This window comes from Topomyia yanbarensis, chromosome 1, assembly GCF_030247195.1.
Source record: "Topomyia yanbarensis strain Yona2022 chromosome 1, ASM3024719v1, whole genome shotgun sequence".
NCBI lineage: Eukaryota > Metazoa > Arthropoda > Insecta > Diptera > Culicidae > Topomyia > Topomyia yanbarensis.
In genome coordinates this window covers 95,898,162-95,921,850 of record NC_080670.1, presented here as the reverse complement: position 1 = coordinate 95,921,850, position 23,689 = coordinate 95,898,162, and the positions used below count along the sequence as shown (strand labels likewise).

Below are 23,689 nucleotides of genomic sequence, written 5' to 3'. Positions count from 1 at the left end.
CGTCAAACGGTGGAATAACAAAATTCCCACAAGTTTCCTATCTCATGCCTCCACGCGAGTCTAAGTCTATTGATGACATTTGGTCCTTAGACCGGCGACGACTGGGTGCTATCAGCCTTCTGCCGATAGTAGCAGAATGAGAGGGTGCGAACAGATCTAGTCTAGAAAACATTGCCGTAAAAATGAATAGTTGATCGGAAATTAGCCCCAATACGACTAATCTGACTAGTATCTATGATCACGGGTCAATACGTATTGAAAATTCGCCGCGTCTGTTTTTATGAACCTAATTTCAAGCTCCGCTATTGCTAACAAGCCCGTGCATCAGGTTAACAGTCCTTTATATTTCCCTTCAGTGTTCGTTATTATCGCTTGTATACTTGTATTCCATAAACAATCCGATATGGAAAATAAGTAATACTTTTCTTAATTTATGACATCTCGCGCTATTTTTGCCTGTATAATGTGTTATCACACGGTAGTTTTCAAGTCAATAAATATATCGTAGAGAAGAAGTAGCGAATTCTGTCCAAATACTGGTGCAATGAATAGTGATCCGGCCCAATACGCAGATAAGATTAGCTTTTCTAGGCAATACTTCCACGGTCGGCTGTGTGGAGTTCAAATTGCTTTTGTTTAGGGAACATAGTATACTCTCGGTAGCCGGCTGCCCAGAGTTTGAAATGAACCAAAAACTAAAAAAGATCTTCTCTTTTTCGAGTGATCGTGCACTCGAAGACTAACTAAACAACTACCTAATAAAATATGCTTTACAGGTCGCATCGCTTGCTTGGAGCGAATCCTAGACCTGATACCTTTCCAAACTACCAACTCCGCGACACCTATGGAAGAGTCTGATGAATCGTCGTCCTTCCGTTAAGTAGGTGGAGCATCAACACTTCCTGTCTACCTTATCCTTTATCCTTCCCCGTGAACGATGGAGATGGGGGCGGCCGGCAATGATGGCTATCATGCTGTTGAGGTTTCAATATGGATCGGATTGGTATGAATTCCTGCTTACCATTACCTAAGCAACTCTTATTAGATAATCAGCAGTCAAACATGATGAAGTCAGTGTGCAATCCGCCAAAATCATCGTCACAACGCAACGCAACGCAAAAGGAAATGCATTAAACACAGTCGAAATTTATGAAATGCAACCATTTTATATTTTTTGCTGCTACCTAATGACCTCGACAATATGGAAAAAAGGATTACAGTATTATTTATGTCATTATTTTTTGTTCTGATTTTTCAAAATTCTCTTGGTCGTCTCCCCAGGCCTTGGTCAAGTCTCTCCACAGTGGGGAGACTTTACAAAAAAAAACGATCTCAGACAAACTTTTATAACTTTTGAAAAAGTAAGTTAAAATTCCGCAAAAAATTATGAACACGAATAATACCTTTATACATTATATCTCAATGACTTTGGAAGGATTGAAAACTTTTTTAGAGATTTGTGCAGGTTTATCTGAAAACCTGGTCAAGTCTTCCCATGTTCCCCTACATGTGCGGCAGAATGATAAACTGCAAATAAGGGATTCCTTCCCAAAATTGATATTTTACAGTGCGAGTGCACTTTACCTCGTCGTCTACAACCCTACTACCAACAATACAAGCATCTATATTCATTTCCCGGTATGTATTATAATGTCCTGAAGGAAAAGTTGTCTCAAAGAAAATCATTGTGTTCTATATGTCGATCTCTCCCTATGTCGATGGTCTCTACAATATCGACATAGAGAGAGTTAACTGTATAACGTTTCGTGTTCGTTTGAATCACTAAGCTGCTCCCTATTGACGGCGCTGCCGGGGATAGATTGACTGATGTATGGGAGTTTTCACGTTTTCGAGATCTGTTCATTTTTGCTTATTTTTCAATAGTGTACTATTGAAATACAAAAACACTATAGCAAAAAACATAATTTCAGTTAATTCCGAATTGTTTGGTGATAACCAGACGGAAATCCGTTCATAAATAACAAAGTTATTAGCGTTCAAAATAGTGACGCAAAAACGTGACATTGTTTGATGTTAGATTTTAGAATGACACCCTGCCCCAGATAGTGCAGTAAGACATTTTCAATGTCAAAAGGCTACTTTCGAAATCAATTGGAACTGCTAATGTTGAATACTCGGCTGAAGAAGGTGAAGTACTGAACTGTCCTGAACACACTTTTCAGACTGTATCGATCTATCAATAGCGACTGCCCCTGAGCTCGTTTCAGGTAGTTGTTCGTGGATCAAATCTCCAAGCAAAATTGCAGCATTCAATCTGCACATGAGTACTGCAGAGTAGTATTCGTGTAATCTTTATGGATTTGAATTCGGAACTACATATTATCTAATATGTAGCAGAGCTGCAGTACTCCAATCGCGTATCGGGATATTTTTCGCCTCGTATATAGACGAACCAATCTACAGTAAAATTAAACCCAAACATGGTATTTTTCCTAACCCTTTGGGATAAAGAGCTATAGCATTCATCAGTAGGGTTCATCTTTCCTTTCGGTGTGAAGAATCCAGACAGTTTACAGTTTAGTGTTGCACTTGTATTGTGTATGTATTGTATTGTCTTTCCCTTCTCAAATGAAATGATGAGACAACTTACTTGGTAGGAACAAATCTCCTAATAACATGGGGAACGTGCCAATCGAGCCAATTTATTCAACTTACTGATTCTAGCTAGATGAAAAATTCAATAGCTGGTGCTGCTGTCTAAACCACGGAAACCGTCAAGAGATCTAATATCATTCAGACCCATATGCCGGGTGTGTGTTCTCGGAAAGCTCTTGTGAATTGTTATCCTCGACAGAATAACGAAATGCACGGAGCGCGAAAGCGGTTTGTCAAACAGGTAACATGGAATCCGGAAAGTAAGATCGACAGAGAAGCAAGCTGGACAGAGCAGAAGAGACGCTCAAATAGAGAAGGAGCTGTTACTGCACAGTAGTAATGATAGACGTCAAGACCGCGTTTTTCAGCGTCAGCTAGGAAGATATACCAGAATCGTTTCACAAAGAGTACCCGAAAACCTGTGCAGCAGCCTGTTCAGAACCAAGTGCTGGTCTACGACACACATTCGGGACAAAAGTTGATGAGAGTAACGACAGGAGTGCCATAAGGCTCTATACTTGGCCTAAAACTTTGGAACATGATGTATAGTGGCATTCTAACGCTAAAGCTGTCTATAGGAGTCGTCGTTCTCACAATTACGAGAGAGAGAAGATAGAAATTGTGGAAATGCTGACAACGACCCGCAACACAATCGAAAACAGAATGTATTTAGGTTACAGCTAGGCAACCACAGAACTGAGGTGATTATGGCAGCAATTGTAGCGTCCAGCCAGATCAAAGCACCGTTGAAGGCATATCAATCACATCGATATGTGTATTGAAACAGTTGGGAGTGATGATAGGTGATGGAGCAGTAAAAGGCGTTTTCTGGCCATAGTGAGGACATGAGGCCAACGTCTTCAAATGTGTTTATATGTATTTATATGTATGTGTATAAAAGTGTGCTGAAGATACGCCGGAACATGTGGTCGTTGAGTACCCCTGATTCGGGGTAATGTGAAGCGATATGGCGGCTCTAAGCGTAGAAAGTCGTAGTCACGCAGATAATAGGTGGGTGGAGCTGACAGTTTGAATAAACTCATCCTACCGGCACCCTGTGGAGCAGACTAATGACACTACAGGGGACTACATCTTGTAGTTCGCGTCGAAGTGCCGGCGGGACGCGGTGGAGGCGTCAACGATCCGGAAGCTACGCTACATACGGAATCGTTGAACCGACCTCCGCACCTGAGGGATTCCATGAGAAACCGGACGACCGCAAAATATGACCATCATCGATTCGAACTAAACTTTGCAGTTGTGTTCAGTTTATGAATCTCCATGATTTTCTCTAACAATTTGAATATTTTGATACAAGAGCAATTTTTCAAAAGAACTTTTCCAAAAACTCTAAGTCGAGTACTCTATTTTATACAGTAAAACTTCCTGAGAAAGAGTTACAGGGAATGAATATTTCTTCACGAAAAAAATATACGCTGAAAAAAATATTGTGTCAGTTTTTTCCAAAAACAAAACTTTATATTAAAAATTTAAACTGCAAAAAACCCATTTTTTAGATTTTTTTATATTTTGCCAACAAAAACCTAAAGTAAAAAAAACATTTTGAATGTGATTGCATGATGGCGAGCTTATTGGTAAAAAAGTTTTTCTAACAATAACTTTATACATGTTTTCAAATTTCATACTAATTCATATACAAAACTGTAATTTTATTACAGAACGTAAGTCTAGGTATCATTTTAAATCAAAATGTATTTAACAAAATCTTCTAAAAAGTGATAGTTTTCGAGATATTTGGAATTTGGCTCCAACGAAAACAATTAAATAGTGTAATTATGCCCTTTTTAAAAGTTATTCGCGTTACCCCATCATAAAATGTAAAAAATCCAATATTTATCATATTAAAGAGGTAAAAGATGAATTTGGAGCATGGAGAAGCTTTCAATAAAAAAGATTTCCTAACAACAACTTTTCACATTTTTTTTTTGTAATCCATAATATTTGCAGTCAAAATCACAATTTTATTTTTTAATATGATTCTAAACGCAATTTTAAATCGAAATGCTCATAAATTTTTTTTTCTGAAATGTGATAGTTCTCGAGATATTTCAAATTTTGTTTTAATAACACAATCATATAGGGTAAAGTGCCTATTTTCACCTTACTAAGCAGGGTGTCTCACTAATTCATTAATTTCTTGGCCTACAATCAATGGAATGCGTAAACATTGACATCAACAGCTTTGCTTCGTTGTTAAGAACCAAGATAATTACACAAATGCGCTGAAAACAGTGAAATACTAGGGTGACCATATCAGACGAGTAAAAAACCAGGACAGTCGAAAGGGTACTGCTTCCCCCGTTACCTCTCAATCGACATTGCCTTTTCCGCATGTTTTCGGCAGTTAAAAAGTTCTGGGGTCTGGCAGGCGGAGCTTGGACAGTAAAAAAGTTATGGGAGTCTGGGAGGAAGAGCCCTTCCAGAAAGTCCTTCATCGGAATTCCACAGGGGCAGTTTTTGCTACACCACCATAAGCAAACGTTTCATGCTGAGATGGTCTGTGCAGGACCGGCGAGGTGTTTTTAGTACTAAAACACGACATGGACGTAAATCAGAAACATCAGTGATCCCAAGTAGCTTCCATGCGCTATGCCTGGCAATCTCCATTGACAACCATTATCTCTCGATTTGAGAGCTGCAAAACCTATCGTTGTTACCAAAAATTTCTCCGTTAATCGATTGTTATATGAAAACTGGCGGATAGCTCGGTATAAATAATATAAGTTTGAGCCCGAGCTTGAAAAAATTGACATCCCTGCGTGAACTTGAAAGAAAGCAAAATTCAATTCATGCCCGTCGCAATGAATGAAATGTTTGGTTCGTTTCCTCTTCATTCGTTCTCCCGACACAGCGTATTCAGGATCCATTCTACCTATGAGAGGGATTATTGAGCAAAAGTGCACCAGATATAGATCATGCAGTTCACTTATGCTCGAAAATGTAGAAGATGCCAGCTTCTGCCTTCAAACTGTCCACATAAAAACAAATAAATGAAGTTTTATTTTTTGTGTTTCGAATTCATCTCGTCAGTAACTAGCACCATCTGGGTGTCTAGCTAGACGATGTATCTAAACTAGTACCCAAACTAGCACTAGTTAGGGCCGATTTCTTCACCCTCGCTTAACTTTTAAACCAGGTTTACCAGTGTATTTAAACCTGGCTTAAGCGTTAAGCGAAGGTGAAGAAATCGGCCCTTAGACACAAAAAAAATCCAAACAGTTCGCACGACACATGTTAACGTTCAAAAGAACTGACTTGTCCCGAGTGATGTCCCGAGAAGCAAATACAGAAGCTCAGGTTTGCTGACGAGAAAGCGAAAACGAACTCTTGTCTTTTGGCTCGGGAGCCAAACGCCTGGCATTATGCAATCTTAAATTCCCACAAGGGAAAATTGTACTGAATCACTTTGTGCATTAAGGGCACAAAACCTAACTTGAATTAAGTTTTATTTTTTGTGTTTCGAATTCATCTCGTCAGTAACTAGCACCGTCTGGGTGTCTAGTTAGACGATGTATCTAAACTAGTACCCAAATTAGCACTAGTTAGACACAAGAAAATCCAAACGGTGCGCACGACACATGTGAACGTTCAAAGCAACTGACTTGTCCCGAGTTATGCCCCGAGAAGTAAATACAGAAGCTCAGGTTTGTTGACGAGAAAGCGAAAACGAACTCTTGTCTTTTGATTTTTATAGAAAATTTGTCAAGGAAACAAAGTCTAGAAGACTGCAAAACGATCTGATGCTTGTGGAAAAAGTTATTAAGCAAAAACCCATTGATGCCCTGAAGATTGATGAAAATTTCACTTTTTATAGCATCACTGCTTCTGACGGTCTAATTATAAACAAATTTTTGAACTTTCTCTTATTATGTACAAAAGAAGCCTCAATTTATCCCTCAAAACCTTGCGAAGTGGCCAAATTGTATAGATAAACGATTTAGACACATTAAGAGAAGATTAAAACAAAATTGCGTATAATTGGACAACCAACAGCAGTGGTGCTAGAAAAAATGAATATTTTATTAATCGTCAGAGCATCAATCGGTTTCTGCGTAATAACTTTTTTCTCAAGCGTCAGATCGTTTTGTAGTTTTCGAGACTTTGTTTCTTTGTTAAATTTCCTACAAAAGCAACATAACGGTTTATTTTTAGGGAGCAATGGGCGACTCCTGAAGGAATTATTTTGTGAAAGTTAATTTTCCCATGCAAAATCCCATGTAAACTTTAAACAGTTGGCGCAAAAATATAGTTTCAGGGATCAAGCTAAAAATTTGCACAGATGTTCTAGGACCCAAATGGTACCCAAAAAGCTGTTCGGAGCTGGAATCTTTTTTTGTCCCACCCTAATGAGTATACGTTGCAGTTATGATTGTGGTCGGTCGTTACTGCGATCTGGAGCATAGTGAAAATCGAAGACTGAATAAATAGAAATATATTAGGCTTACAGTAGAAAAACCAGGACAAATAAAGCATTTTCATCGACTTCCCAGGACACCAGGACAGTCAATGCAAAACCAGGACATGTCCTGGGAAACCAGGACGTATGGTCACCCTATGAAATACTCGTGTTTGAGCGCAACGAAAACTCGAAAGCCCCTATTGTTGCGCTACCATTTGACTCAATGCGTTGAACAAAGAAGCTGAGCTGCTCTAACCAACGGCTTCAAATGGGTAGCGTGATAATAGAAACATGGCGAAAATGGGCTCGTCACGCTACCTTTTAATAAGTTATTTGCGTTCCTCCATCAACAACAATAGGTTTTTTAAAAGGCCCATAAAATTTCCTGTAACTTCTTATTGACATTAAGGCGATATTGTAAACCATTTGAAAGCTACACGAAAACAGGCAAAATATTATTCAATCGTAGGATCCGATGATTAAACTATGTAGTTGAATCATATATTGGTTGTTTTCATGTAGCTTTCAAATGGTTTACAATATCGCCTTAATGTCAAAGAGAAAGTTATAGAAAATGTTGTGGGCTTTTTGAAAAACCTATTCCTTTTGATAGAGAAACGTGAATAACTTATGAAAAGGTCGTAATAAAACAAAATAATTGTGCTTTTAAAACAAAAATTTAAAATATCTCGAGAACTACTACATTTCCGAAAAATTTTGTTATGTGGGTTTGATATAAAATGGCGGTTAGAATCATATTCAAAAATAAAATTGTATTTTTGACTGCAAGATACTGATACCAGTTTTGTATGTCACTCAGTATGAAATTTAAAAACCGATTTAATCCACCTAGCAGTGAGATGAGACATTTCTTACACATTTCACTATTGGATTAGTTTGCAGAACTCACGAGAAGTAGGCACCCAACTAGAGGTGGGATGAAAACAGTTTCTAGTCTTGCACGAATAAAATCTAGAATAAACTGAATAAATTATAGAAATCAACAAAACGACCGAAATAAAAAAGTAAAGCAAAAAACTAGGAGTGGGTAATGTCCGGGACGTAACCGCGGTGTTGACGTAGGACTAAACTTGGGCATATCATATGACATTCATGGATAATTTGAGCCAATGCACTTTTTGAATGAATGTTTACTGGAAATTTCATGTCGAATGAGATTGCCACATTCACTGATTTTCTAGGACTTGCAAAAACCTTCGGGTTTGTAGATTAATTTGATAAACATTTGCTTATATGAATCACTGGTAAATGTATACAAGAATTGATAGGCGCAAACTCAATTCAAGTTATTAAATGGAACTTTCTAATTCAATTCTTTCTCCATTATGTTTTCATCCTAAAAAGAACGGTTTGTAGATAACTGTTTGGTGATACCAGACGAGAATCCTTGCTAACGATTCGAACCTTGCCCGAATTCGCTTCTGCTGCGTACATACACGAACATTCCCCTTTCGCAGCTCACATCGAATGAGCATTGTATATCGGAATGCGATCTCTTTTATAAACTTCTTAGTGCAGATGGTAGTCCATCCCTTTGTGCGACAAATGAAAATATTTTCATCATTCGTTTTGGCGTGGCATTCGCTTAGTAGCAGGGTTGCCACATTCACTAATGTTCTAGAAAGATTTGCATTGTAGATTAATTCGATAAACATTGGTTTATATGTGTCATTGATAAAGTACAGCAGACTTGACAGGCGCAAACTCAATCCAAGTTATTAAAAGGAGCTTTCTAAATAAATTCTTTCTCCATTATATTTTCATCCTAATAAGAACGGTTTGCAGATAACTATTTTTGGTGATACCAGACGATTACATACACCAGATGCGTACATACACGAACATTCCCCTTTCGCAGCTCACATCGAATGAGCATTGTATATCGGAATGCGATCTCTTTTATAAACTTCTTAGTGCAGATGGTAGTCCATCCCTTTGTGCGACAAATGAAAATATTTTCATCATTCTTTTTGGCGTGGCATTCGCTTAGTAGCAGGGTTTCCACATTCACTAATGTTCTAGAAAGATTTGCAAAAACCACCATTCAAAGCACGGCTAATTAATGCTTTTACAAAATCATTTCTATCAAAATTTACGGTAAAATCTACGGAATCTACTACACAATTGTTTTAATTATTTCCCAACAAATCGCGCAAAAATCTGTTCCGTACAGCACAGCGCAAATAATTGACGTTGGAAAACAAATCGGCAACTTCAGCTGCCAAACACAACGATCGAAGCATTTTTCCGTTAATATCACTTTTCTGACTCAAATTGTTGTAGGTATTTTATTGCTTCCGTCCAATTGGTCAGTTTATTGGTTTTATTGCACATTTTTCGGATATTATTATAGAAAATAACTAACCCGATAAGAGGGAAGTTATTTTCCAAAGCACGAAATGGAAATTTCAATTGTAATTCTTCTGAGAACGATTTTGTGGTCCTAATAAGGACCGTTTGTTGTGAATATTATTTCGCCGTTTCCCGCTCGGCATGATGATTATTCGCTTGGCATGGATAGCGCACAGATTGGTATTTTCCAACAAACTAACCAGGCAGGCCTCGCTGGCTTCTTAAAGGGCCATTACGGCTGAGCTCCGGAAGAGTAGGTTTTGAAATTCTGTGCAATCTCACGGACCAGGCACTGGAAGAGCAGCTTGCGAATTAGTAACTCTGTCCACTTCTGAGAGCAATGAATTTCACGCAGGGCGACGACTGTTCTTGGTTGGCAGCGATAAGGCAGTAGCTATGATTTGGTTGGTGGTCAAAATGCAGCTTCTCGTTGAGCAGCACACGTACGTGTGTTCTGCTCTGTGGCTTACACACGTCTGGCTTTAAGAAAAACTGTGACACCCATATTTATAGGTTTTAGCATTAATGTTGATTCGCATTAAAAGTAGTTTTTGAACTTTTTAAACAAGTTTTACATAGCAAACAAGGTATCAATAGCAAGCGTTGAACGTTTTCCTTTCGATTTATGAAACAAAATTAGTAATTCCTTTAGTAGGAGAAAAGTTATTAGAGTTCAAAGTGTACGTAACGCATCCGTTTTGAAAATTTTGAAATGACACCCAGTATAGTAAAGAAAGACGTAAGTCCTACGTCAAAATGAAATAATAGGTTTTTAAGTTCACAAAATAAGTAGAAAAATTAATGTAAATCAAAATTATAATATACATGAATCAAATTAGATTAGGATATTAAATAAAAATTAAGATTATATTTAGAAATAGTTATAAGATTAATAAAATAAATTGACTCATAGGACTCTTGTAGAGCTCCCTTCGAGTCGGTTAATTTTCATTATTTTCGGCGCAGTTTACTGCCTCCCGGTTATAGAAAGTGTCAATAAGGGTGCAATTTAACGATTATACAAAGTTAAGTGGCTTATAAAAGCATATTTTTGAGTGACGCGAGTGGTGACAGTTTGTGAAAATCGAATTCCGGCAAATGAAAAAATATCTTTTCCTCGCATTACGGGCCGTCGATTCCCGATGCAAGGACAATAAAAGTGCACAGAAACATCTAGAAACACAGTGTATATTCTAAAAATAGTGAAAAATGGTTTTTCAGAGAAAAAAATTCAATCCGAAAAGTGAAAAAAGATACGGCAATAAGAAAAATTAGCACATTCAAATAATTGGCGTTTCACCAGCGACTAGCGACTACCAGGTGTCGCCCCAAAATTCTTCGCCCGAAAAATAGGTGGCAAACCAGCCACTCCAGCTCAGCTAATTTCGTCCGTGTCCCTTGTCACCTATGTTTTATTGGGTGTTTCATAGGCGGTGCTATCTTTGGAAATGAGCCGCCTTGGATATTCAACTTTTTTTTTTTACTTTCTTATTTTATTGCGTATGAGGAGAGGTTTTTATTCTTTAATATTCGGGAACACGTATCTACCGGTCGGTAAACTTTTCTTCGGACTGAGCAAACTAACTTCTATGTTTCTTTAGGGTTTGTTTTACCAACGGGGGAACTGATCCAAAGAGCATTCAATGTGCTTAGGGAAAACACATGGCCTTATTTGAGTAGAATGATGACTTCAATCATGTATAAGGTTTGAGAATTGACAATTCGCGAGAGGAATCGGGGACCGGTAAGCAATTACCTTCAGTTATGTCAGCACGAAGAATAAGACCGGCGACGACTGGGTGCTATCAGCCTTCTGCCAATAGTAGCAGAATGAGAGGGTGCGAACAGATCTAGCGGAGAAAACAATACCGTCCAAATGAATAGTTGTTGGGAAATCAGCTCCAATAAGACTTTAATTTGACTAGTATCGATGATCGCGGGTCAATACGTACTGAAAATTCGCCGCGTCTGTTTTAATGAATCTAATTTCAAGTTCCGTTATTGGTGGCAAGCCCGTGCATCAGGTTAACAAGCCTCTGTATTTCCCTATAATGTTCGATATAATCGTTCGTATACTTGTATTTCGCAAATAATCCGATATTAGAAATAGGAAATACTTTCGTTGATTTATAACATCTCGAGCTATCATAACTCTTTGTGTGTATAACGTGTTATCACTCGGTAGTTTACAACCCAAAAAACATATTGTGGAGAAGGTATAGCGAAATTAGTCTAAATAATGTCGCAATAAATAGTGATTCGGCCTATTATGCAGATAAGATTAGCTTTTCTAGGCAACACTCCCACGATCGGCTGTGTGGAGTTGAAATTGCTTTTGTTTAGAAAACATAGGATACTCTCGGTAGCCGGCTACCCAGTGTTTCAAAAGAACCAAAAACTAAACATGATCTTCTTTTTCGAGCGATCGTGTTCTCAAAAACTTACTAAACTACTACCTAATGAACTATGTACAGGTCGCATCGCTTGCATGGAGCGAATCCTAGAACACCAACTTCGCGACACCTATGGAAGAGTGTGATGAACCTTCTGTATAAGATTCCTCATTTTATTCAAGCGATCGCCGGGTAAAATCAGCACCGACACGATAGAAAACACGAAAAAATTCGTCGCGTGATTGAATGTTATTAAGAAATATTAGCAGTGCTCCTTATAGCCGGCTTTCCGGAGTTCAAGTTGCTTATTTTGCTAATCGTATTAATACAATAAATGATAAATTTCCCACATTCTCGGCAGCCGGCTGCCCAGAGCAATTATTACATGATAACGCTACTGGCACACTTACTAAGAACTCTCCCATTCCCGTGATACATGTGGAGATGCAGAGGATTCCTCGGTCTCTAGTAGCAACATGTATCGGACTAACATTCCTTCCTTTCCCAGAAGATCTGCATTCGGACGTGGCCGGCGTCGGTATTGATCAGCATGCAGGGATCAGAATAGATTGTACAATGTGGCTCATCATGTTATTCCCAAGCATGTTGTTCCAATGAACATTTTGCAACCTAATTTGGTTCTGGTCAATAACGGAGTAGCAACTACGGGCGATCTCTTATGCTTATGCTTATGCTAATAAAATAAATTGACTCATACTAACAAATTGAATGAAATAAAACGAATGACTGAACATGAAATGCATAAAATTAAAGATATGAATCAAATGAATCAAATGAATAAAATGAATCAAATGAATCAAATGAATCAAATGAATCAAATGAATCAAATGAATCAAATGATCAAATGAATCAAATGGATCAAATTAATCAAATGAATCAAATCAATCAAATCAATCACAATCAAAAAAATCAAATTAATCAAATGAATTAAATGAATTCATCCAGTGAATACAATGAATCAAATTAATGAAATGGATCAAACGAATAAAAAGAATGGACGAACAAAATGAATAAAGTAAAAAATAAATCAAATGCATAAATAAAACAAACGAATCAAATAAACAAAATGAGCTGAAGTGATAAAATGAATAAAAAGAAGAAAATGAGCAGAATTAAATGCATTGATTAAAATGAAAAATTGAACAATGGTAAAAGGTTATAAATTTATATAAAGAAATAAATTGAATTAAATAAATTATTTGGATGAAATGATTGAAACTGAAAAAGTGTTCAGATTATTAAAATGAATAAACTGGAAAAAAAATGAATAAAATGCATACAATGAAAACAATGAATTAAATAAGTTAAATGAATGATATGAGTAAAATGCACAAAAAAATAAACTGATCAGAGTAAATCCAAAGAATGAAACGAATAAAATAAGTAAAATGAACGCAGATGAACAAAACGAATAAAAAGATGCGGAATGAAATAATTAATTAAAATGAAATGGTCATATATTTGAAGCTAAAAACATTTTTGAATAAAGAAAATGAATAAACCGGATTGTACGAATTTGAGAACCATTGCATCAGAAAGTTTTGAAATGTTTTTGAAAATCCCATCTTCTGAGAAAAGGCTAATAAATATGCAATGGACTTTCTAGGGCTTCCATCTTTTTTTTGGTTTTATTCTTTTTGTTTTCATGCTTCTTGACGGCGTCGTTTTAAGATAATCTGGTGTTTCTACTTTATTGTTGGACCTTAATTAGTTATCAGGAACCTGTAACGTTCAATTTGCTTTGGAATTCGGAGGTTTACTTTTTGGTCACATATTCCGAAAAAAAAAGATTTATGTACAGAATAGAATTTACTGGTCCAGTATTTTAACGCGCAATTGAATATAGTAAAGTGAGACAAGGTCACATGTGCTTTCAAGCCCTTTGAACAGAGACAGTGAATGAGACAGGTAGATATTTCAAAGTTTTTATTTACATTGAAGTAAGCAGTGTGAAATGTCTAGGCTATGTCGAGAGCATAAAAGCCGTGCATTCAGTTGATTGCAATGCAGTCTCTTTCCATTCATCATTATAGCTTTCATATTGTTTCGTTCGGAACTCTCGTGCAGGAAATATGGATAAATAAGTCCTATACAGACCAATACTGTGAAAAAGAAATGGTTCAAACTACTCAGTATATCCAGATACGGACGACGATAAGTTAGAAGACACATTGTAGTTGCATCCCCCATCGAGAGTGGGTACTTTGGGGGACTTCTTTTCCTGGATCTAATTTGTGGATATTTTTTGTCTTTGATCCGTTATTCTTCATGAAAGTTCGTACCAATACAACGATTGTGCAGCTGATACAACTCATGGTTCATTCGCTTGCGCAACGTTCCGTCTTCCATCTGCACGCTAGCATAGATGGTACGCAACACCTTTCGTTCGAAAACTCCAAGGGCGCGTTGGTCCTCCACAAGCATAGCCCAGGTCTCGTGGCCGTAGAGGACCACCGATCTAATCAGCGTCTTGAAGATAATCAACTTCGTGCGGCGGCGAATTTTGTTCGACCGGAGCGTCCTCTGGAGTCCAAAGTAGGCACGATTTCCCGCTAAGATCCGTCTCTGAATTTCTCTGCTGTTATCATTGTCGTCGGTTAGCAGTGAGCCCAAATACATGAATTCGTCGACCACCTCGATTTCGTCACCGTCAATCCGAACTCGGGTGGGAGTTTAACATTGTCGTCTCTAGAACCTCTTCCTCTCATGTATTTTGTCTTCGAAACGTTGATGGCAAGTCCAATCCAGCTGGATTCAGCTTTCAGTCTTTGAGCATATATTTCATTCAAAATTCAATAGAGATACGAATAGTTTAAATATCGCACGTGGAATGTCTCTTTTGAAAATTTTTATCGTCAAACTTTCATATTACCCAGTTAATCCAAATATTTTTCTGATATAGCCATGATTTTCCTTAATTATAGTATAGATACAGGCTTTGAATACAATTGAATTAAAGTTGAGTTGATGTAGCAGCTGACAAAAAATAGTTTTGTTTTCTCAAACCTTCGCAATTACAATTAATAAATATTTCAGATTGGCAGAAGATCTTATCACACAACTTAGAAATGGATACAGAAATAGCGAGATAGATGCGATAGAAGAGAGACAGAGAGAGAGATGGGGGGGGGGGGGCATGTGAGGAATTGCAAATGATGGTTAATGCAGTGACATTATTTTTATAGGTATATTATTATGATATATTGATTTCTTACATTCTTATCATAAATAATGTAAGTAGTAATTTTTGCGCCATAACCAGTATAACCTAAATCTTGTAAAAGAGCTAAATTTCCGCTAGATTTTTGGGCTTCAAACATACAGTTGCTTTCGGTGAAGCCACGAGTATAATTATATGAGAAATCTTTTATCTCACTACTAGGTGAATTACTTGTTGATCTGTGTATTGATATACCATCCAACATTTACCTTATGATTGAACGCATTGCATAATCCAAGGGATAAATACTAGAACTCACTGTTTCTTTATCAACACATTATTTTGTCTTTGAAATGAACTTATATATTGATTTTTGAGAAATAGGTAATTTATTATAAAAGTAATTTACAAAATGTTCTCTACATCGAATTCCTTGAATCACGTAGATGTGTTTTCATACCCCGATATTCAAAATCTGTTTAGTTTTGCCCCTAAAACACCAGTAAAGAAATACTCTGTATGAAACAATCTCATTTTTAGTTAGTGGAAATTGGTAAGCGAGGACTAAAAATACAAAATGTTCAATATCTCCGCCGCTCGTGCACGGATTTAGACAATCTATAGCTTGTTAGAATGGTATTTTTACAAGCTTTCTATTTGTGTGCAGTTGGGGGACAATATTGTATTGCTCGAAAGTTAGTTGCAAAAAACCTGCTGTGTTTCGATAAAATCGCCCATATCTCAGAAAGTAAACAACATATCGAATATCAAAAATAATAGTGTCAAATGGCAACGTTAGGCCTTTCATTTGAAACTAATTTAATTAAGATCGGTTCAGCCATTGCTGAGATAATTACATGACATTTTGTACATACATACATACACACATACAGACATTGTCTCAATTTGTCGATCTGAGTCGATTGGTATATGAGAATCGGCCCTCCGGGCCTCGGAAAAAGTTTTCAAAGTTTGAGCGAATCCTATACATTTCTTTTGTAAGAAATGTAAAACATTTATAGTTATTGTTAGAAAAACTTCCTTGTAACTTGTAACTTCCTTGTAACTGTTAGTACCTGTCATTGCAGAAATGGCTGTATCCTGAAGCCAAACGAAAACAGTGTAAAAGGCCGCCATGTTCCTCTTGCATACATCTCAATAATTTGAATCAACTTTTTGACCTTCATGTGCAATATTATGGCCCATGTTGCACAGAAACCAAATGAGGACAAGTAAGCAAGTTTTATCCCGTACGAAAAATAGATGTAATCGAATTTTAAATGCAATTTTTTAATATTCTTTGTCGTCCTATATCTAGCAAGTGCTACACGCTCATTTCAAAACGCCACATCGAAGAGTTATATTGCAGGTTAACAGAAGTCGAATCATTTTGAAACAAACCATCGAACGAAATTTTATAATTGGATTCAGAGATGAAAATTGTTTTCGTTTGTTAGTGGCTATCAATATGAGTGAAGTTTAATTTGCTCACAATTTTTTAGTTATTTTAACAAGAGGAAATGTAAAGAATATATAATCAAAATTTGTACCCTTTTCTAGTTATATATTCTCACAAAGAACACAATAAGCAAGTGGAAGTTTATTTACATTTTGAAGAGTTCAAAGCTAAGATTGAATAAAAAATTGTAAATGAAGACATGTCATATAGCTCAAGTAACACTTTTAAATATTACGGCAAACAAGCTGCTACAAATATTCTCATTTTGATCGTCATTTAAATGTTATCGGAGCTTGCTTATATTGTTTTTATTATTTTCTAGCATATCTTGAACGATTTGCATTTGCGCTGTAGTACAAATTTTCGATTAATTCTTAATGTTAGAACAGATATGCACAGGGTGTGAAAAAGTTGTGAAAGCTGAAACTAGACAGATGATTTGGCAAAATGACGCAAAAAGTTGATTGTTTGTCTTCAGTCAGGCGCCCCATCGAAAACTTGTTTTGCGGTATACACCATAACTCAAAATCTACTGGACCAAACGTTGAGACAATTGTTTTTCACAGCATTTCACAAGTAATTAAAGGAGCTTTTATTTTTTGGCCGATTTTCGATTTTTTCGTAGCACTTTGAAACCAAAGTCCGATTATTGCTAAAACAATGTTATTGTAAAATAATAATATGAAGCAGTTTGCAAAAGGCTCTTGAAGTTGCCTGGGAATTGATGTGTAGAAGAAGAACTGTGCAAAGTTCAGAACGATTGGTCCAAAACAATTTGAGATATGATTTACACCGCAGTTCGTCGAGGTGCCTCCTTAAGGTGAAATTCAGGTCGAAAAAGCGCGCGCAAAAAATCAACCGAGTTGGGGTGACGAACCTCCGCACAAAGCGCAAAATGAAAAACCGACACATATATCCCTGAGTGCATATAAGGAGAGTGACGACACTGTCAAAATTGGAACAATGATTATTTGTCAATGTCATTCCAAACGAGACAAATCCATGTATTTTGAGAGATCATTTGTTCGTTTGGAATATTACTGACAGATAATCATGACAGTTGTCTTCACTCTCCTTACATACACTCTGATATATCCTACATGATCACTACACAAATGGTACGCAGTGGGTCTAGCGCTCGTTTTCGATGATCATAATGTAAAGCTATGTTTCTATTGATGATGGCTTTTATTCTTTCTTTCATGAAAACGAAGGTTAGCAAATTAGTTAGCATAAGTAAACCAATATGATAGTATGATAATGTCTTGCATCATATCAATTATTGCGACTGTACGTAATTATTAGCATGGCTATAAATAAGTATGAATCATTTTCTTTATCCTGTGGTGCAAACGGTAAGACACCCTTCGTACCTGGGATAGGACGGATCATTAGTGTCAATACTCCTAACGACTGTATTCGAAAACATGTAGTAGAATGATTAGAATTTTGGAAGAAACTATTGGTTTTTATGTTATCGCAAAAATGTGCGCGAAGGAAATTTGAACTACCACGACCAGAATGAAATCTAGTGCGAATGCTGGAGAGAAACCGGCTACATTTATGTTGATCGGTGAAAAGTTATCGGCAGCACAAATCCGGAGGTTGATTGTGGCAGAAAATGTGATTAAGTTGTTTCGATAATGGTTAAAAAGGAACAGAACGATTTCTAATATCGTTCAAATTTATTGATTTGATATGTATGAAAAAGGATGAATATTTTAGGTTATTTCATTCAGATAACAATTAAACTTTATGGATCTCTCGGCGATTGGCGATTTGCGGCAAAGCCAAAATTAGTCATGCGACACCTATGATTCAGCTCATGAACTGGCAAAGTGATACAGTTTGCTTTTTTTCACCCGTAAGTGAGTCGTAGCTTACAACAAAATCTTCATTATCTGCTCGGAAAAAGCTTACCACTGCCAAAATATGAATGAAACGAGTAAGAAATTTAGTTTTATTTGCAATTATTCTGAAATTACAGCCATTTGCAACTATTTCACTCATATATTTCTTCGAAATGTAATCGGGGTATTATTGTGGTTATAAAAAATTGTTCCATAAATAAAGTTTCAACTCGAAACCGAGACCCAATCAGTACCAATGTCAAACTCCTTCATATTTTGAACTACGTAGGAGATTCAGTGAAGACTATCGGAGAGAAGGATCGGCTGTGCATGATACAAAGCTGACACTTTCCTATTAGCCGGATATATTCTTTCCTCGCCTGATCTGGAAAGTTTCATGAATTTACACCATCTCATGAAGGTTTAGCTTAACTTAGGACGAACGGGAAATGCTGTTGCGGCGGCTACGGTGCTCAACAAATTACATTTCGAAACAGCGCGCATATAGCTCTGCGAATAATGTTAGAAACCACTATGTTTTACACTCTTTTCGCAAGATGTTTACTCATCATCTTATAAAATGATGGTTTTCCTTCATTTTCATAAACAATTATCAACAAATTGATCGGTAATTTGGTGTTTAAAAGTCATTTTTTACCAATGTTTACATAAAATATATGCACTATGACAGAACAGAATAAAATCAGCAACACTTTCCCTCCAGCGCTATCTGCGAGCGGTTTCAACGTAGAATCGCCAATAAATTAATGCTGCTTTAGCTTGACCACGAACCTGCGTCAGGTTGCGACCCCAATCGCTGTCATTTCGAACATTTTGACAGCAGCTGGGGTTAGAACCTGGCTCAGTTTCGCTTCAAGTAAAAACGGAATAAATAACGCTGCAAAACCGTCTAAAGAGCTTTACACCTAATGTATTGCGTTTTTGGTGTACAACGAGACGCACTTCAAGTCAGACTAGCCGTAATACGAATAAGACGATGCTCCTTTTATTCCCATAGCAAAACACATTCTCAAGAGGAAAATGTTGATAGTACCTCAATTCAAGCTATTTGTGCATGTGTTAAAATTAATTGGTACAAAGTAAACGATGTTCATTTTGTGCCGAACAATATAGTTCCTCAAAATATTTCGGAAGTATGCTTTTTTTAAAAATGTTGAATCATTATTTTTTCCTAATCAGTTCGCTTATTTTATAGGCTCAAATGCGTTAGCTTGACAGTGTCAATTTATTTTTTCACATTTTGAATATATTAAAACAAGTAGATTACAGTGCTGGAATATTGCCTTTCTCATATGTAAAGGTTATGCAATCGCTCTAAAAATCGCAAACCCAATCCCGGCCCGGAGGGCCTATTGTCATATGCCATTCGACTCAGTTCGTCGAGATCGGAAAATGTCTGTGTGTGTATGCATGTGTGTGTATGTTTGCATGTGTGTATGAGGAAAAAAAATGTCACCTCTTTTTCTCAGAGATGGCTGGATCGATTTGCACAAACTTAGTCTCAAATAAAAGGTACAACCTTCCCATCAGCTGCTATTGGATTTTCGGTTAATTGGACTTCTGGTCCCGGAATTACGGGTTGAAGAGTGCGACCACACAGCAAATTCTTATATAAACTGAAATGAAAAATTCTCAAAGGGGGGAGGAAGGGAAAATTTCAAAATCGAATTTGTATTTTGGATGCCAAATGACTTTAAAATCCATGAAACGTTGAGATTTGATGTAATCCCAAAAAAAAATGTTATTGAACTTTGCAACTTGTTTACCTTTCCAATATATAAAGGTTATGCTACAAAACCATCCGAGTTGCATATACTTTACGAATCGTAAAATGTCTGTGTGTATGCATGTGTGTGGGTATGTGTGGACATTTATATCGGTTTCATTATTCACATTGGCTGTTATTGAATTTCAATTTGATCCTACCTCCTGTAACGGATTTCTTTCAAAGCGGTGAATCTTGGGATTGACTTTAATTATATTGATATTAGAATTGATCTGAGGAATACGATGAAATTAGAATTTTCAAAATTGAAATATCCTTGTAGCGAGTAAAATAAACTATTAATTTTTACCTGGAAAATAGCATAGTACTGCTGCTAAAATAATATTTTTCCTAGACTCCATGAACGATTTCCTTCTAAAAGCATCTTACGGTTGTAGAGTAAATAGAACCGGAGATATAATCAAAAGAAAATCGAGAGTTTTAGCTATTTATCAAAACGGGGTAGCTCCCATGGACCGAGGGGTGATTTAATTAACACAAACATTTCGATTTCTATATATTGGCCCTAGATGAATAATTTCTCCAAAATTGGTTTAAATCTGTGAAGGTCGACTTCAAGATCACTTCGCGCAAAATGGCCCATATATATTATTTGGACCTGGTAATTCAGATTTTATCAAGAGATATTATTGGATTAAGTAAACGAATCTAGAAAATACATTTAAATTGTCGATGTCGTGATAGCCCTCGTCACAAGCGCACAGACTACTCTCTGCAAGCCCAATAAGTCGCACATGCTCATCGAACGTGTAGCGGTTGAACATATGCCGGGACATTACACGAATGAAGTCTCGACCCACATTACTATTTTTTGCTACAAGTAATAAAGGTTTACGAAAATAGGTAATTTGGTACCCATATCCATATTCCGGTAGTATTTGATTTATCTTGAATTATGGTCACTTCGCTCCAAGGTTCAGAAGCTGATAGGAGTAAGCATTTAAAACAAATGCATATTTCGTGACTATAAATGACCTAGAACTAATAAACTGAGAATGTTGATCATTGTTGTCTGGAAAGGAGTAGCATGGAGTCGATTGGAATTAAGTATAATTGAAAACACATGGAACGTGTTCTATACGGACTCCTTCAGCAATTTTAATGTGTTCTAGACATGAGAAACCAGTCGACCGCAAAATGTTATCTTCTTCGATTCAAACGATATTTTGCAGTTGTGTTCGGTTTATGAATCTCCATAATTTTCTCTGTCAATTGCAGCATTTTGATACGAGAGCAATTTTTCAATAGGGCGTAGACGTTTCTAGGTGCATTAGTTTCAAAAAGAAATTCGACTACTCTATTTTATACAGCAAAGCAATCTGAGAACGAGTTACAGGGAATGAATACTTCTGTACGAAAAAAAATTACAGTGAAAAAATGTTGCCAGTTTTCAGTAAAACAAAAATTTATACTAAAAATTTAAATTGCAAAAACATCCCATTTTTAAATTTTTTATATTTTGCTAACAAAAATCTAAAGAGTGAAGAAACATTTTGAATGCTATTGCATGATGGAGATCTTATTGGTAATTTTTTTTTCTAACAATGACTTTATGCATGTTTTTTTAATTTCAATTAATTGACATACAAAACTGTAGTTTTTTACAGAATACAATTCTCAATGTCATTTTTTGACGGCGCCGGTGGTTGAGTGGTAAGCGTGACCGCCACTCATTCCAGTTGGCCTGGGTTCAATTCCAGCCGAGGTCGTTGAGATTTTTCTGAGGTGAAAAAATCTGTGGTCACGTCTTCCTTCGGAAGGGAAGTAAAGCCGTTGGTCCCCGGTCTATGAAATTGGTGGATCGATATCTAGTCCAGGTAGTGGAATCACCTCTCTGGCGTCGGTAAAGAAGAAGTATATCCAACTTCTATACTCTACTAACAAAAATATCCTCCTCCCGTGATACTTGTGGAGTGCGCAGTAGTATATACGGCCTCTAGCAAAAGCAAATATCGGACTAACAATTCCTTCCCTTTTCTTCCGCGATCTACGTTCGGGCCTGGCCGGCGCCGGTATTGATCAGAAACACTTTAGGATTACCAGGAGTTGCACATTGAAAGATGTTTCGCTAATCCCTAGCATATTTATCTACTGATTCCCTGTGCAACTTCAGCTAGTCCCGATCGATAACGGAGTAGCAGCCAGGGGTGGTCGCACAAGCTCAAGTTCAATACATTTCTAAATGTCATTTTAAATCAAAATGCCAAATTCTTTCAAAATGCGATAGTTGTTGAGATATTTTGAATTTTGCTCAAACAAAAACAATTAATTCGTGTAATTTTATTGTTGTTATTCACGTTACCTCATTACAATATGTCAATAAGCTAATGTTTATTGTTTTAAATTTTCAATAAAGTTTTCAATAAAAAAAGTTTTCCTTACAACATTTGACATATTTTTATCATTCATACTATTTGCAGTCAAAAATACAATTTTCTTTCTGAATTTGGTTATATACGTCATTTTAAATCAAAATTTTAATAACAAACATTTTTTTAAAATGTGGTAGTTCTCGAGATATTTAAAATTTTGTTTTAACAACACAGTTGTTTTATTTAATTTCGACCTTTTCATAAGTTATTTGCGTTTCTACATCTACAACAATAAGTTTTAAAAAAGATGCATCATATTTCCTATAACTTTCTCATCAACGTCAAGGCGATATTGTAAACCATTTGAAAGTTATTCGAAAACAATCAGTATATTTTTCAACCATTAACTATATAGTTGAATAATATTTTGGTTGTTTTCCTATAACTTGCAAATGGTTTACAAAATCGTTGTGATGTCAAAGAGAAAGTTACAGGAAATTTTTCAAGCCTTTAGAAAAACCAATTGTTGTTGATATAAAAATGCAAATAACTTTTGAAAAGGTCGTAATAAAATAAATTAATTGTTTTGTTTAAACAAAATTTAAAGTATTTCGAGAACTATTACATTTCAGAAAATTTTTGTTATGGGCATTTTGATTTAAAATGGCGTTTAAAATTATATTCAAAAGAAAATTGTATTTTTGACTGCAAATAGTATCAATTATAGAAATATGTCGAAAGTTGTTATGAAAACATTGTTATTGAAAGCTTCTCCATGAATACACAAAATTTCTACGCTTTTAAAGTGATAAAAATTAGATTATTAACTTTTTATGATGGGGTAACATGAATAATTTAGAAGAAAACCTGTATTAATCCACCTAGTGGTACGATTGATCCTATCTCATTTATCCAAACTTAGCTGGTTTTGTTCAAGAAAATTGTGGAAATGTGTATTACATTCTTATTATACTTAGCAACAACAAAGTATAATATTTAATTAGCTTAATCAGCATGAGTTCAATGTTATCTTCATGTGATTATATTTTGAAATGTTGATGGAATATGTTTGGAAGTGATGGAGGTAGGGGGTTGGTAGAGTGGGAGTGGATGATGCGCCAGAAATCCTTCATCTTATTTCGGTATATGGGGTGGACGAAGGAAATTCGCGTATGAGGGTGGTCCACAGGGAGAGGAGTGATGACGGAGAGAGGTGTAAGGGCAAGGGGAGGGAAGGATGGATGGCGACACAATACTCAACTGCAAATTTTGCCTTCC

General features: G+C 36.4%; 1 protein-coding gene across 1 annotated transcript in view; it reads right to left on the bottom strand.

The window, feature by feature from the left end:
- Positions 1 to 23,689, bottom strand: part of LOC131696400 (uncharacterized) — a 62,515-nt gene that overhangs the window by 12,689 nt on the left and 26,137 nt on the right. The gene's annotated exons all lie outside the window — the stretch shown is intronic.